The 16353-nt window shown below is 48.7% G+C and overlaps 1 protein-coding gene and 1 long non-coding RNA gene across 21 annotated transcripts in view; one reads left to right on the top strand and one right to left on the bottom strand.

Moving 5' to 3' along the window:
• Positions 1-5323, bottom strand: part of LOC140601704 (uncharacterized) — a 45276-nt gene extending 39953 nt beyond the window's left edge. For 7 of the 18 annotated variants that reach the window (XR_012004727.1, XR_012004735.1, XR_012004742.1 and 4 more), the window contains exons 1-3: positions 4909-5259; positions 1142-1200; positions 904-1008 (exon numbers count right to left, since the gene is read on the bottom strand). This is a non-coding gene — a long non-coding RNA (uncharacterized lncRNA). The other 11 variants (XR_012004729.1, XR_012004728.1, XR_012004726.1 and 8 more) reach the window with 5 other exon arrangements.
• A 635-nt stretch (positions 5324-5958) lies between these two features.
• Positions 5959-16353, top strand: part of CYRIA (CYFIP related Rac1 interactor A) — a 103482-nt gene continuing 93087 nt past the window's right edge. Inside the window, exon 1 of one of the 3 annotated variants that reach the window (XM_072771018.1) lies at positions 5959-6058. The gene's annotated coding sequence lies outside the window, so the exon portion shown is untranslated. The remainder of the gene's footprint in view (positions 6059-16353) is intronic. The other 2 variants (XM_072771019.1, XM_072771022.1) reach the window with 2 other exon arrangements.

Consider the following 16353-nt stretch of genomic DNA (forward strand, 5'->3'; position numbering starts at 1 on the left):
GGCTATAAAATGGGTATAGTCAGAAGTGAGCCCCACTTACCTGTTTGTGATACTGCATAAATGACTAGACAATGCCTATAAAATGCTCTCAGTCTTTGCTCAAAGGTCCATATAGATGTGTCATTACTTTGTTGATGCTGATTTTGGAGTTGGCGTGGGCTTTGTGGGTCGTGAGGTAGTCCCCTACAGGGACTGACTCACTTTGTCAAAGCTGCTAAAACTTGATGCAACCAGCAATTTCTGGATATACCTGGCTAAGCCTAATACTGAGATCAACTGACCATGAAAAAATGTCAGAGAGTTTGGCCTTGGGAGAGACTAGAAGTCTTACCTTGAAGCTTTGAAATTTAGAGACAGAAGGAGAGAGAAGAGAGAAAGAATGAAAACAGAAATAACTTAAGGGTGGAAATAGTGAAGATCACTTTTTAAATTTGGTAGCTCTGTTGCAGCAAGCACTGTTTTAGGTGCTAATTAATTATCTGCATTTTGTTATCTTATTCGTGTTTCTATCTGGCACATAGTGGCATCAATAAATATCAGTTGCAGGAACAACCTTGAATGGTTCATCCTATTGTCCCTGTTTTATATATGTGATTACCAAGGAAGCAGGAAGTCGAGAAACCTGCCCAAAGTCATACTGCTCTAAGTGGAGGAGAGGAGCCCAGATTTAAATCTTGACCTCACTGCAAAGTTCCTGCACAGTTCTTGTGACTCTATTGCCTCCGGCCATCCACTTCTCTTCCTCTCACCACCAGTGTCTCCCTTTCAGTTCCTGGGCTATGTCATCTTTCTCCATTGTTGGCCGTCATTTGACACTATTTTTCCAGATCCTAGAAATGTATTGCTCCCTCTTCCCCTTGGGGGGAGATGAGTGGATGCTGTCGTTTATCATTTTTTACCCACCTTGGAAGCCAGTATCTGTATTATCCAGATTTGCCACATGTGAGGGATCTATTCCATATATCCTGCTCCTTACTTTCAAAGGCCGGGAGGGCTCTTCTCAAATAACTGCAAAGAATCAAATTAGGCTGATGACATTCACATGGGAGAAGAACCAGAGACATTTTGCTGCTTTAATAATATGTTTATAAATTGTTGGGGAAATTGCTAAAGAAACAGGAGACCGGATTGAATGGCTCACCCATTCGGTTGGCATTGACTGAGTGCCAGGTTTTTATGTATCAGGTGTTTTTCAAGGTCCTGGAAAGATACAAAGAGCAATAAAACACAGATGCTGGCTTCAAAGAGTTCATAAGTCTAGGCGGGAGGCACATATAGTTTATGTTCATTATTTGCAGATATTGCTTTTATGAATTTGCCCACTCATCAAAATGTACGTGTAACCTCGAAATCAATACTCTGGGTGCTTTCTTAATGTATTATTTCCCAAAGTGCACCAAGCAGTGAGAAACTCAAGTTGCCAATGCACCTTCTTAGCCTAGGTCAACCGAGGCGACACTGTCTTCTTTTTTCAGCTCTCATACTGTGAACAAGTACCTTTTCTATAGTCTACTTCGTGCAAGGTTTTTCCTATTTTTGTACTTTATGTTGGTGATTATGGGTTTAAAATGGCCCCAAGAATAGTGCTGTCCAGTGCTCCGACGTGTACAAAAGGGTGATGGGTCTTATGGAGAAAACGCATGTTAGACAAGCTTTGTTCAAGCATGAGTTAAAATGCTGTTGGCTGTGAGTTCAATGTTAATGAATCAAACCATATATGGTGCACATTGAATAAGGCATTTTAAACAGAGACACAGGTAAGACACAGCCTGGGGAATGCGTTGACAAAGGGGTGAATGCAATACTATGGTAGCACACAAGCAAGAACCACGGAGTCCACACAGGAGAACTGAAGGAGGCATTATAGAGGGGTTGCTTATGAGCTGGGATTTAAAAAAAAAATACTGAATAGAAATTCAATGAATGTACCAGGATGGAAGGTCATTCGATGCAGATTGGAACCATATGCAAAGCAAGGGAGGCCTGAAAGAGCCTGAGATGCTCAGTGATTGAAAAAAAGTGATTAAAGTCAGATATTTTAAGTCACAGGCTCCAATTCAGCCACATGCACAACTTGCAGGCATTACCAAGTTTCTCTACATAGTTTGGACTGTGATTTTTTTGCAATAAGGAAGTGTGCGGTATGTCAGCTGTGAAAATTGGCTCAATATTCATAATCAAATCTATTATGCTCCCTCTGAAGCCTGGGCCATGTTTCCGTAGAAACCCCTAGTTACATAAAGGAACCCTGGCCCGTAATTGGCAAGAACATCCCCCACCTTTGGAAGCCATTATAGTAACGCCGGAGGGAAAGCAAGTGCTGTGTAATTCCTGCTGGAGGAAAGTAAACTGGGAGGATAAAAATAAAGATTCCTGGGGTGCCTGGGTGGCTCAGTCAGTTGAGCATCTGATTCTTGATTTTGGCTCAGGTAATGATCTCAGGTCATGGGATGGACCCCCGAGAGGGGCTCTGTGCTCAGCAGGGAGTCTGCTTGGGATTCTTTCTCTGTCTCCCTCTGCCCCTCCCCCCACTCACATTCTCTAAATAGGCAGGTAGATAAGTAGATAGATAGATAGATAGTTAGATTAAAATAAAATAAAATAAAATAAAATAAAATAAAATAAATAAAATGTGTCCTTCCTATAGAGTAGCAAGCAGAGGGCACCATAGGGTTTGGGGACATGGAATCATTCAGCCTCCACTTCAAGCCCTCTTCTATGAATCAATCCACTAACCAGCTCATCTGTGATGAACACTTACTATACGGCCAGCATGACTCAAGGCACTTGGAGACAACACACACATACACACACACACACAGACACGCATGCGCACGCACACAGTTACTCTTTCCTTGATAACTGCAAAGCTGTTTGTTAGCCTTCACATCAACCTTTGGAGGTAGGTTTTATTACTTCCGTTTTATAGAAGAGAAAACCAAAACTCCAAAGGCTTGAGTAACTTAAGTTCACACAGCCAGTGAGTGGCGGGATCAGGATTTATGCCCAGCTTTGATTTCACATCAAGTGGAAGTTTTATGCGTGTCCCAGAAAAAGTCCTTGTCTTCAAGAAACTTGGGTATGTGACGAATCAGAGGTGTAAGTGGCTCAGATTGTTAGTTTCATAGGAATTCAGAGTAAAGAAGCATGAGCACATGGTGTCACAACTGCCCCCAGAAGTCATGAGCATCAGACCAAGTGGTCTTTAATGGGAGAGGAAGTCCTCCTAGGTATACAGAGAAGCAAAAGCTCAGCAGCAGAAATGATCTTTTGGGGGAACAAGGGAAAATCTAATTTGTCCAGGAATTTAGAGGGAATGCTCTAACAGCCCTAGAATGGGTCTCCGTGGGTAGTTAAAGGAGCCTCAAGTGGGATCAGCCCCTGTGGCTTTGTCTCCAGAGAGGATGCTCGTCTTTCATGACCCTGCCATTCATTCCGTAAATATCAGCCGGCACCAAATTTGTGCCAAGTATTGTTCTCAGCACTGCGGATGCTTTAGAGAATGTGTTTTCAAATGTGAAAGAGTAGAACCTGGTCCATGGGGAGCAGCCCACAACCTCCCCCGCCCCCTCCAGTGATGATGGCATTTTTCACCTGACCATTGTCCCTGGTGCCTTTTCTTTTTTTCAATCCCAATCTCCAAGCACACTTCAACAGACACTCCAGTCAAGGTCACCCAGTTCCCTGAAACTCCCAAGGTCAAGAGCAGCCTTCTCCGGCTGCTGCTCTGGTTCTTCACTCTCAGTCCCCTTTGTGCTGTCCCTCGGGCACCGCAGCCACACCGAACCCCCTTCCACCAGGGCCTTTCTCTTGTCACTCTACCTGGAGCGTCCTTGACCCCATTTCCTGCTTACTGAAGACTAACTCATCCCTCTGGGTTTGGCTTAAAAGAATCTGCTTCCAATTTCCCCCAAATCATGATGAATTCCTTCTTGCCCTGGGCCCACACAGCAAATACCTCTGGTTTAGCCGGCTTTCTTTTCTGCCTTGTCATAAAACCCGGGCTGGCAACCTGTCTGAGTCCCTCAGGGCCAGGGACTTGTGTCTTTATGCCATCATTTAACACAGTGCCTGGCCCTGTGTCAAAGCTCGAGAAACATCTTTTAAAAAATAAATAAGTGAAGAGGATGCCCTTGAAACTGGAACAGTTCCGTTTAAAGTTAATTTAATTAAGACACTAGGTTCGTTTTAGCAAACTTATATTGTGAATGAAAACCGTCTGAAATTTAATCTCAACCTACCTGCCCCTTCAATGACAGTTTAATTTCACTATAATCTTTATTATAGTAACCTCTAAACCTGTTATTAGTATTACTAATGAAGTTGAAAGACTATTTCATCTGATTATTGTGTCTTAGGAAACACTTAATTATTAAATTCCACACTGATAATTAGAAACCCTATTATTTCACAATGGGCTAGGCAATGCTACACAGGTATCCCTCAATTTTACTGAAACAGAAGCCATCTTTTAAGTATGTGGAAGTGAAATCTCATACATCAAATAGTCTCTTCTCCAACCTAAGCTATATTATTATTAGAGACAGACAGGTGTAAAGTCAGGAGCATTCCCATGGTATGAAATGATAGTGCTTTATGGGGTGAATGGCATCTGTGGCTGGTTCACCTTTGTCCTCTCCAGAGCCTGGCCAGGTCCAAGGTGGAGAGAATATGCCAGAAGTTTTGGTGTGTGTGTGTATGGGGGTAGGGGGGTACAGTCAGAAGCCTCTTCTAATAGAGCCACCCAATGATAAAACGTATTATCTTTACAGGGATTGACAACACAAGCTGGGCCGGGCATGAAGGGCCTTGACCCCCAAAAGAGGAAGGGGAAAGTGTTCATTCTAAAGACACTTCCAACTGGGAGACTATTTCATTCTAACTAAACTGTGCCCTCCTGAGCCTTACCTGAATTCTTACCAAAACCCAGAGCAGGAGCCGTGCTAGGCAGCTCCCAGAAGCAATCCAGAGTCGGAAGGAGGCTAGGATGGCATCAGGACCTTAGGCATGGGGGACACTGGAACTCGGAAAGGAGACGGAGTTGATCAAAGTCTCCGGAAGCTCGCCACACTCCGGGACCAGGGACCAGGACACGTGTGCTCCCAGCCCACGCACCCGCTGAAACCGACCTGGCCCCCACTACAGGGCTAGGCCCACGGTAGGGGTTTAATCAATGTTTCATGATGCTCCGCGGAATGACTGGGAAAGGAAGCAGGAGAAGGCGCCCTCCCCCCTGGCCCCCCAAGAGGAGCTCTGACTCACAACCTGTTTGGCACCGCGCACCTCTCGGGTTTCCTGAATCTCTCTCTAATGCCGAAAGCCTCCACGGCAGATGTTTTAAAACAATGATCGCGACAATGACACTGTAATCCCCTACGTACCCCCTTGCATCACAAGAATTTTTTGAAAGTGTTTTTGCAGGCTTACTCCTTAGGGAGGGAGCATTTGCAAGACTTCTTCTGGTGGGCCCACGGGAGACCTGCAGCCCCCGGGGCTGGGGCTCTGAACGCGAAGGGCTGGGAGGCAGGGAGGCCGGCGGGAGGCAGGGAGGGAGGCCGGCGGGAGGCAGGGAGGCAGGGAGGATTCCGCGGCTTCCGAACCCAAAGTGAGGTGAGAGCGCGGCCGCGTGGGCTGCGGGTGGGCTGCGCCCCCGGGACTGGCCACGGGCCTGTCTCGGGGTTTCTGGGAGAGAAGAGTGGGAATGAGGGAATTCGGCGTGTAGAGGCGGCCAGCGCTGGTCCCGGCTCCCCCCCGGAGGCCGAGGCGGAAAGAAGGGCCGCGGCCCGGGAGCGTGGGGGCGGCGGGCACGGGCTCGGGGGCGCAGAGGGGGCGCAGAGGGGGCGCAGAGGGGGCGCAGAGGGGGCGCGGCGCGCGCGTGCGGCCGGGCGGGGCGGGGCGGGGCGGGGCCGGGCTGGGGCGGGGCCGGGCTGGGGGCGGGCCGGGGCGGGGCTCGGGGCCGTCTCGCAGGCTGCGGCGGCCGCGGGAGAGGCGTCCACGGCGGCGGCGGCTGGGGCAGCGGCGGCGGACGCGCGGCCGAGCAGGGCGGCGGCGACCCCGGGTGAGCGCGGCGGGGCGCGGGGTGGGGGCGCGGGGAGGGGGCGCGGGGCCAGCGCTGGAGGGAGGCTGGGAGGAGCGCGGAGGACCCAGTGCCTCAGCCCGCGTCCTGCGGTCGCCGTCCCGATGTCCGCCTGTGCGCCCGGTGCCCGGCTCCCCGGGGCTGCCTCCTGACTGCGTTCCAGATCGCCCCCCTCACCCCTCGGCCGCTCGGCGCCGCCACCCCCGCCGGGCACCTCCGGCTCCAGAGCGTTCTTCCAGGACGCCCCAACCCTCCGCTTCCCCTTCCCACCGCCAGGGGCCCAGAGGCGAGGGTGACCCCCGCCCCTCCCCTGTGCCTGCGCACCTGGACCCTCTGCTGCCACCTGCCCCAGATGTTCTTGGCCAGCCAGCGCACCGCTGTGCCTAGGACCCAGGCCTCCTGGCCTCAGCACCTTCCTCCTCCTCAAAATCCCAGTCTGGCAAAAGGGACTTTACAGACAGATCCTGCGCTTTGGGAACAATTTGACCCACTTCCCAAAAGGCTGGTCCCAGGCCAGCCATGCTCTTTGGTGGACACCTGTCTTGCCTGCCAGCTGAAGGACCAAGAAGCCTCTGTCAGCATGAGCCTGTGGGCCCCTGGATCCTTCTCCAACCGGTCCTGAATTGGTGGCCAGTGTCCCCAGGGGCCAGAACCAAGAGATCTTTGTCCTTTAAGACCCCCAGAGGAATTTGCTGACCCCACTCCCAGATCCTCAGAACAACTCCCAGCCACTGTGTTGGGCCTGCAGGGTCCGGCACTGACGGGGCCACCATTCTGGGCCTGGTGTCCTCATCCATGTCCTTGTTTCCCTGCCTGCTCCCCAGGGACTCCGGGGCAGAGTACTGGGGCAGGTGTTTTGGGCCTTGGTCGCCCCCACAGTTCTGTGGCCCTCCTGTCTTACTCTGTTGGAAACTTTTCCCGGCTTTCACCATCACCATCATCATCCCTCTGGATAGGGCCTGGGCCATCTGCATAGCGCAGAGTCCCCAGGGCACAGCAAGCTGGGCTGGGTTCATGAAAGGCTGGGACCTATGCTACATGCGGGCCAGCAGAGGGGCGGCTGGGGGGCAGGGGGGCACTGCTAGCCAGGTCAGCCTGGGGCCTAGGGCTTTAGGGGGGGTCCGTGGCTTTCAGGGAGCTCCGAATGGGGTCCCAGGCTTGCTTTGCTGAGAGGAGAGAGGCAGAGCAGGGGCTGTTTTCCCTGCGTGCTTCTGACTGTCTTGTGTTGCTATGGTGACAGTTTTGCCTCTCTTCCTCCTTCTGACTCTTCTGGGAGCTGGTTTTTATTGGTCTGTTGTCCTGTCTTTTATGGCTCTAATTTCTCCTTTCTACTTGCCCTGAAATAAACAGTCATAAACATGGGCACTGGGCCCAGGCTGGGGGCTGGCAGAGGTTCACCTCCCTCAGGCCCCGGGCTCCGGTGAGGGGAGAGGGGTGGGGACAGTCCTGCCCACGCTGCCTCCTGCCTGCAGCCCTGGGAAGCGGGCAGCAGCGCCCCCATCTCAGGCACCCGGTGGGTAGCGTGTGGCCTCGGTGCTGAGAATAGACTCTGTGTGTAGAGGAGGAGCTCTCACTGACGTGCATGACACCCTGTGCAGCAGGGGCTGTCCCCACTTTGCAGATGACAAAACTCAGCTCCGAGTGAGCTATTACCCTCGGGTCACACGGGTTTGAACACATAGTCAGCGCTCAGTGTTTGCTCAGTGAACAGAACAGTGATGGAGCTGGCCCCCAAAGGCCTGTCTCCCTGACTTCCCACCCTGTGGGGTGCCTGGTCTGGCTCCTCCCGGGACCAGTGTTCAGAGCCCCCTGAACCCCGTGTTTTGAGGATGCCACAGACTCCCACGGGGGCGAGCTGCCAGGGAGTTGCCTGCCCCAACTTCTGGAGACCCAAGTTGAGAGGAGAGTCAAGCTACTTGTGACTTCCTGTTTTTTTACTCAGCATCAAGAAGCATTCAGTTTGCTTTTGCTCATGGGGCCTAGATGCAACTGGTTGAGTCAGGGAACTGAGAGCCAAATGAACCCCCACCCCAGGCAGCTCTGAGTGAGGAGTTCAGAGTTTGCCAGGGCCATAGGGTCACCGACTGTCAGCTGTCAGCCACAGTCTCCAGAGAAGCTGCTCACCTCTCTTGCCTTTTATTTTCCCTTTCTTGCACACTCTCCTCTTTTCCAGCCACCCACCTTCTCCCTTCACTTTGCCAATCTATGCTCCAGGCTTGTTAATCATGAGCTGAAGGGGCATTATGGTCCCATGAAAAGACTAGGGAATCAGCAGCCTCACTGTCGACTATTGGCCCTGGGGCAATCAGTTCACACCTGTGAGCCTCATCTTAGTCTTTAAAATGGGATTAACAGTGTTCCAATGGCCATGTTTGCTTGTTCCTGAAAGGATGGCACACAGGAGCCTGTAGAGAGGGCTTTGAATGATTGACTGCCTTAAACACCCCTAATGTCCTCATCTGGTTGGGAAATCTTGATGTTGAGGAGACCCTAAACTGCCCAGAGACGGAAAACTGATCTAGGAATCATTAAGGCATGAAATCTCAGGGTTGGAGCCATGGTCTAAAGTCCTCTTGTCCAGCTTTGATGTTGAATTCTCTTCATTTCACGCACTTGACATTCATTGAGCATCTACTCTATACCAAATGCCATTTCGGGGACTGAGGACTTAAAACACTGTCTGTTATTCCTGTTTTCAAAGAACATAGATGTAGAAAGAGATCCTTATGATACAGTCAGAGAGGTGGTGCGATGAGGGGAAAGTCAAGGAGATATGGGGCCCCCGACAACTTGACTAGGTCACCCATGAAGGTTGAATTGGGCAGCCTGTGCTTGGTGGCTACGGTATAGCTGTCTTACCCCTGCCCATTTGGGGAGCCCTTCAGCCCTCACAGTGAAGGGGGGTATTGCCATGGAGCCCCTCACTCAGTGGATGAGCAGGAACAGCGAGGCCTGTGGCAGGGAGCCAGGTCTTCCTTGCTGAGTTTTGACTCGTCGACCCAAGTATCCTCTGGTTCCTCTTTCATCCTGGTTAAACTCCTTTCTCAGAGGCTGCAAGAATCACCTGACAGGGCAGCAGAGTGATGGGAAAGAAGTGGATTGTGGAGTTGGCTAGGAATCCAGACTTTGCTGCTGCTCTGTCCCAGCTGTAGGATCCTGAAGGACCCTCTAACTGCTCCGAGCCTCAGTTTTTGTACCTGTAAAATGGCAATGCTGATACCTTCTAGAAAGTAAATGATCATATGTCTTTCTGGGGTCTGGCATGGTGCCCACCTCACAGTAGACTTGCTGTTACTTAGTTTCATTGATGAGGAAAGAGTCCTCAGTAGCTGGGTCTCTGGGTCCTCTTAGAATGGTGGCAGTTGCTCTTTGGACTACTTCAGGCCTTAGGAGATCCCTTCATTATGTGGGAAGTTTAAAAATTGCCCATGCTCAGCTTCCTCATCTGCTGGTTAGTCTTCAAGTTATCTCTCACCAGGTAGGCTATCCTCCATCTCACGGCAACTCTAGGCAAATCACCAACATTTTTGATTTCTCAAAGGGGAACAAACTTGAAATGGCCCCCAAATACCCTGAGTTTCAAGAATATGTTACTATCTGCGAGAATCCTTTAATATGACTGAGCCATGCATGCTTATTTTTGCTTTGTTGCCTTTGATTTTGGTGTCAGATCCAAAAAATTCCCTGCCGAGACCTGTGTCAGGGAGCTTATCGCCTGTATGTTCTAGGTTTATGGTTTGGGGCCTTACTTTCAAGGTTTTAATCCATTTGGAGTTCATTTTCCTGTAGGGTGGTCCAGTTACATTCTTTTAGTGGTGGAGGCATCCAGTTTAACCCAACACCATTTGTGGAAGAGGCTGTCCTTTCACCATTGTATATTCTCAGCTCCTTCGTCACAGAATACTTGAAAAAATGAATGCTTCAAACTCTTCATTCTGGGCATGTTTAGCTTCCTTTTTTTAAAGTTACTATATATAGGTATATACATTTTGCTCAAGTCATCACCAGAACTCTGTGACATTAGTCTTATCATTCCCTTTTCCCAGCTAAGGAAACCAGGAAAAGCAAGGTAACTTGCAGAGAGCCCATTAGCTAGGAAGTGACAGGGCCAGAATTTAAAACTGGGCCCTGCTTGCTCTTTCTGCCACGGTATACAATCTTGTCATTTCCTTGGCTGGTGGGTCAGTGACCTAAAATAATCGTGTTTGGAGAAGGAGAGCGGATTTTAATGGGGGTGGAACTGGTCAGTAACTTAGACTCATAGTAAATATTTAGAGACTTTATTAGGGTTTTGCTCTCAGCGCAGCATTAACGAAGCTTTGTGCAGTTGGCCAAGGCTTCATTCCTAGAAGTGATGAATGGAAGAGGAGTCTGATATGTCTGAGTTAAGAGAAAATGTTTGATGATGCTGGAAGTAGCTTCCTTTTCACAGGAACAGATTGCTGGGTTATCACTGAAATAAATTGAACTGATTTTGTGACCAAATGTATGAATGGAGAGCATGACAGGTGCATCCCAGGGATATATGGACAGAAGCAGCAAGGTCAGAAAATGTGAGTGGGTGGCTTTTAAATGTGAGGGTGATTTCGATTCAAGCTGTCATTATAACCCATGTCAAGGAAGATGGAGATTTTGAAAAGCGATTGTAGAATTGCCCACTACTAACCTTTCTCGGGTAATTTAGATGCCTGATTTCCCCGGTTTGAGAACCCGTTGTCCCAGTGAATCTGAGTGCTAAAAATGGGTGCCCTGTTCACCAGCAGTGTGCTTACGAGGCCCAGCTTAGCGCTGCAGACACATGTGCCTCTATTTGCAAATTATCTCAGGGCCTGAGTCTGGTGTCTGCTTATTTAATGACTTCACTTTCTAATAAAAATTCTGTATGGTGTAGATAATTAGATCTTTAAAATGAAACTGGGGAAATGCTATGCCCCCAAAGACTTTAATTGCAGTTTTATGATGTATCAAGCGTAAAAACGAGATCATTCATTCATTCATTTAACAAATACGTATGGGGTAGATTCTTTGCCTTGTGCTGCCCCAGGAAGGATATAGTGATCAATCAACATGGCATCATCCCTGCCTGCAGCTGGCTGTCATTCCAGGGGAGGCAGAGGAGGAGACACATACCTTCGTGAAGCTTGGCATTTGTCATACGGAGTGCCGTGTGCCAGAGAAAGAGGGAAATGTGATCGTTTCGACTCCTCCTGCAACGCAATACGCGTTATTACGGTGTCATTTGCAGAGCACCTGAATTACATGTTTCAGGGAGAGGAGGGAAAGCGTGTGGCCTGGACAGCCGATGACCCAGGCGTGGCTCTCAGCTCTGCCCCTCACTGCCTGGGTCGGTTTCTGTGTTGTTGAAACAGGCGGGTTGGATTTGATCATTTAAAAGGGCCCTTTGCCATCTAACCTGATGATTCTAATACACCCGTGGGCTCCTTTTCCTGAGTGACAGGGGAAGAAGCAAACCTGGCAACCTCAGCCAGCAGCACTGCCGAGGCAGAGCTAGAGATGGGGAGAGCCAAGGGTGTTTTCAAATGATCCTCTCTAGGAGCAGAGAAACCTCTTTCTCCTTTCCAGAAAGGGAACCACGTTCTTTTTTTTTTTTTTTCCACGTTCTGATTGAGCATCAGATAAATGAGTGCAAGTCAAGGCAAATGACAACAGGGAGAGACAAAAGGGAGGCTGGAGCTCAGCAGAGGCCGGGAGCAGGGTCACCAGCTTCCTCCCACTTTCCAGGGTCTCTGCTGACATGGCTGTGGAGGGCTTGGCTTCACAGATGCCTTGGTTACTGCAATTGTTTTAAGTTAATGTCCTTTAAAAAAGAAAAAAAAAAAAAAAAAAAGCAGTGTGGTTTGATGATTCCCAGGCTTTAGAACCAATGAAAATGTACAATCGTTTTAGGATCGTGAGGAACAATGACAAACACACAGCTTCCTCAACACCCCATCTGGTTCTGTCTTTCCCATTGACAACGGAACACAGGCCCTCCCAGTGGCAACCACGGGACCGGGCCCCAGCCTCCTAGAGTAGGGTGGCAGCGTGCTGTGGCTGGGAGATGAGCAAATTCCCATCTGTCTGAGTCTCTGGTCCTCTCGGTAAAACATGGGCCACGGCACCCCCTGAGCCATGTAAGTTATTATTGGCAGGAATCATGAGCATCTAGGATCACTTTTAGCCATCTTCTGACAAACTTTTGAGAGAGATATCCCCCTTCTGGATGGGGAACCTGAAATGCTGAGGTATTCAAGAACTCTCATAATGTCACCTCCTTTTGGAAGGTTGCGGGCTGGTGCCTGAAGCCACATCTGTGTGTCTGCAAAGCCTGGTCTCTCTCTACCACCCACATGAGAAATGAGAGCCGTGAGTATGAGAGGAGCATGGAATTAATAAGCATGCATCTTGGGTAAAATCCTCATCTCAGAGGGCTAGATGTGCCTCCATACCTTGAAACTGAAAAAAAAATAAAAAATAAAAAACCAAGAAGAAGAAGAAAACAAAGTCTAACTGTATATTCAGTGCTTCCCTGTGAGCAGTATCTCTGCATTGGACTGACGTCCTTGGAGGGTGTCCTTTGCTTAGCCCACTTCATCCGAGAATTCCATCCAGCAGTCACGAGCTGAGCCTCTGGTGTGTGCGGCATATGGCCTTGCTGAGCCGTGGAGCCCACCCAATTGAGGCAGGCTGTGTAGAACTTTATTTTTCAGGCCTCTGCCTGAGACAGCTGGAGATCATGAGAATGCAAGAGAGCTGTGGTCTCAGCTTACAGAACGACAGACTTGCCATGTCCTCGAAACTAGAACAACACCTTTGGTCCACTTCCTCTATTTTGCAAAAACCGAAGTCAAGAGAAAGAGACAGATAGATAGATCGGGAACCAACAAACATCAGAGGCTTTTCCAAGGCTGGGACGAGAATTCAGCTTCGCCAAAGCTACAACTGGGCCGTAACTCTTCGAGATGTCTAGAGGTGAAATATGCATCTAGACATTTTGGGAGAATATCCCAGGGCTCCAGGGCGAGCGTTCACCTGGAAGCAAACAAACCTGGGTTGAAATCCTGGCTCTTCCCCAGGACTGGCAAACTCCTTAGGCTTGCTAAGTAAGGTTTGTAATTTATGAGCTGAAGTTAATATTTGTGTCTCAGGGATATTGTAAAGGATAAATTAACATATGTCAGTCTCCATTTTTTTTTTTTTTTTTGCCTGCTCTTTGAAGAAAATTTAAAAAGTTTTTGCTGCTTCCAGTAGGCTTCTCTTTATTTTGTTGTTTGGGGTAGAAAGTGACGTGGGGCTCTTCCTTACCCTGACGACACATTCCTGAATTGCCCCTGACAAAGCCCCCAAATAAATCTACCCCTCTGGATTTATATTTCTAGCTGTGAGCCTTTGTTTTATACTTGAATTGAGTCTGGCTGTATTGTTTGCTGGAGTGTAAAATGAGAGTCGCGCTTACTCTATAAGTAATCCATCTCCCTACCCTTAGTCTCTATCTTATTTGTGTGCATGTGTGTGAATGTGTGTGTGTGTGTGTATTTTCTTTCTGGAGTGTTGAGGAGGTTTCAAATCTGGGCCCTTGAGTGACTTTCAGAACAATAAATGATGTTGTAAGCTGTTTTCTGACATTCCCTTATTTGTAAGTCCAAAATTGAAAAATCCTCTGAAAAGGTAAAGTTTTGTCTTTCTTAGCTCATTTGGAGGCAAAAGCTGGCCTGATCATACATGATAGTATTCATATTTTTTTTATTTATACCATTCTAGGTGAATAAGTTTTTCATCAAAGGAGGAGCACCCCTAACCCTGCTGGGGGGTATACATAACAAAGTATATGCACTATATTGTTTTAAAATCTGGACAACTCTTTTTTTTTTAAGATTTTATTTATTTATTCATGAGAGACAGAGATAGAGAGAGGCAGAGACACAGGTAGAGGGAGAAGCAGGCTCCATGCAGGGAGCCCGACGTGGGACTGTGGGACTTGATCCCAGGTCTCCAGGATCACACCCTGGACTGAAGGCAGCACCAAACCACCAAGCCACCTGGGGCTGCCCTAAAATCTGGACAATTCTGAGTTGAGGGAGGACGTGGGGAAGGAATTTCAAGAAGAGTTTGTGGACCTCTTCCTCAAAAGCCCAAAAAAACACACAGCCTCCCTGGGATTGGGGGTTTGGGAAGGCATAGGTGGGGTCCTCAGGCATCCTACCTTTGGTACCAGATGGCATGGTGACGTGATTCATCTGGTGCTCATCCAAAGCCTTAATGCGTGTTTTGTATATGATATGTTTTATGTACTATATTCCTATGATAAAGTAAACCAGAGAAAAGAAAATGTTAAGAAAATCATAAGGAAAAGAAAATATATTTACACTACTGTACTGCATTTATCAAAAAAAATCTGCATATAAGTGGACCCACATGGTTCAACTCTGTATTATTCAAGGGTCAACTGTAGTAGGAAAAAAAAATTAAATGGCCATCCTTGACACAGACACAAAACAACAGCAGCAATGACAACAACACAACATTTTAAAGCAGAGCTTCCAGAGTTTCACTGGGACAAAATAATTTTTTAAAAACTTCCATAGAACTAAAAATAAGCTGGGAATTTTTGGTCTAATGTGGCTTATAGTCAAGTTTCATCATTGGCCGTTGGAGGAAGGTAGAAGGGAATTTTTAAATCTTACTCATCATTTTAGTCCTAGGAGGAGGAACCAGGGCCTAATAGTGAGCAAGGGGAAGTGAAAGCGGCAGGCAGAGCGTGAGAAGGTCTTGCTTCTTATCTCTGGTCTGCTCTTGACCTGTTGAGTCAGCTTGGGCATCTTGCTTCGCTTCTCTGGACCCTAGGAACTCTGTTTCTAAGTCAACCAAGTCTTTCTTGCTCCTTCCCTGAGAGGCTAGGGGTTGAGGTGGGGGCCCCCAACAGAGTGAAAAGCGTGGAGTGGCTGGCTGGTTGTGTTCTCGTAGCTTCTATCTGGCCTCCACGCAGCCTGGAGGGAGGCCAGGAGGTTCCCGCACTCTGTGTTGGTTTCTTCTCGCTGTTCCTTTGCTTCTCACAACACTGATCCTCTGATGCTGCTGGGGCTGGTTTGTGTGGGATCCGCAGAACCTGCACTGGTGCCCAGCAAGGGTTCGCTGAAGGCTCCGGCAAGTGTGGCAGGTGACGAGGGGCCATCCTGGCAGCTGCTTTCATGACTAGGATGTAGTTGAGGCCATGGCTCGACACTGCCGAGGAGGTGTCAGGAAGGAGAGGGAAAGTTCCATGTTGTGGATTGTGCAACTGGGGAAGGCCTACCCCCAGGAAGTGAGTGGAATAGTCTGCACTTTTGTGAACCAAGCATTAATTCTAGAACATGTGGGTAAAGGGCTCTAGGGACCAACCTCATTCTCTCTCTCTTCTTTATCTCTTTGCCTTCCAAGTTTACACTTACTCTATCATAATTCTGGCTTTTGCCACGTTGAGAGTTTATCACACACTCCTGGATCTAGCACCATTAAGGGAATCAGTAGCTCTCGCTCTGAGCGCCCACCCTGATCCTCTCACTTAGCAGTGACTCCTGACTCGGGACAGAGGGTCTCCACAGTGGAGAAGTGACCTTGCATTTTAGGATCCTGGGGCCCTTTGTGCAGACCGTGGGAGCCACTGGGGAGCGGTGGAGGTGCCGGACACCAGGGCACACCGATTTGGGGGTGCCTCTGGGGAAGGATGGTGTTATAGATTAGAGTCGCCTGGACTCTTCTGTGTGTGTGAGTGTGATTGTGTCCAAGGTAGGTAGACCTGTTGCGGTGCGGTGTGTGAATGTGTGTCCGTGTGTGCATGTGTGTGTGCAGGTGCATGCATGTGTTAGGGAGTCCTTTCAGATTCTGGGAGGTGCCGCCGAGACCTGAGCCCCCTGCCAGGTGCTCCCTGAACAAGGCTCTGCCTCAACCTGAGCCCTGGTTTCTGTGTAGCTCCCTGGGGAACTGACCCACTGGGGTGCTCCCGCAGGGCTAAGGGACCTTTTGTGTTTCCAGGCCCAGAGACCACTGAGATCTGGCAACTCTGAGCTTCCCTAACAGGGAAGTGACTAAATTATGTTTCTTGGGGAGAAATATCTAATCCTTTTGCTTGGGAAATGCAGAATTCTGTCAAATCTTATTCTAGACATACTTGAAACCACTCAAACCGTTTGAACATATTACTTTAAATCATAAAAATAAATGAAAGTAAAACCTAATAGCAGTTTTTAAAAAGTAAAGGACTAGGGAAATATTCAGTCTTATTTAATAGCCAGTTGGGG

The sequence above is a fragment of the Canis lupus genome, chromosome 12 (genome assembly GCF_048164855.1).
Source record: "Canis lupus baileyi chromosome 12, mCanLup2.hap1, whole genome shotgun sequence".
In the NCBI taxonomy this organism is placed as follows: domain Eukaryota; kingdom Metazoa; phylum Chordata; class Mammalia; order Carnivora; family Canidae; genus Canis; species Canis lupus.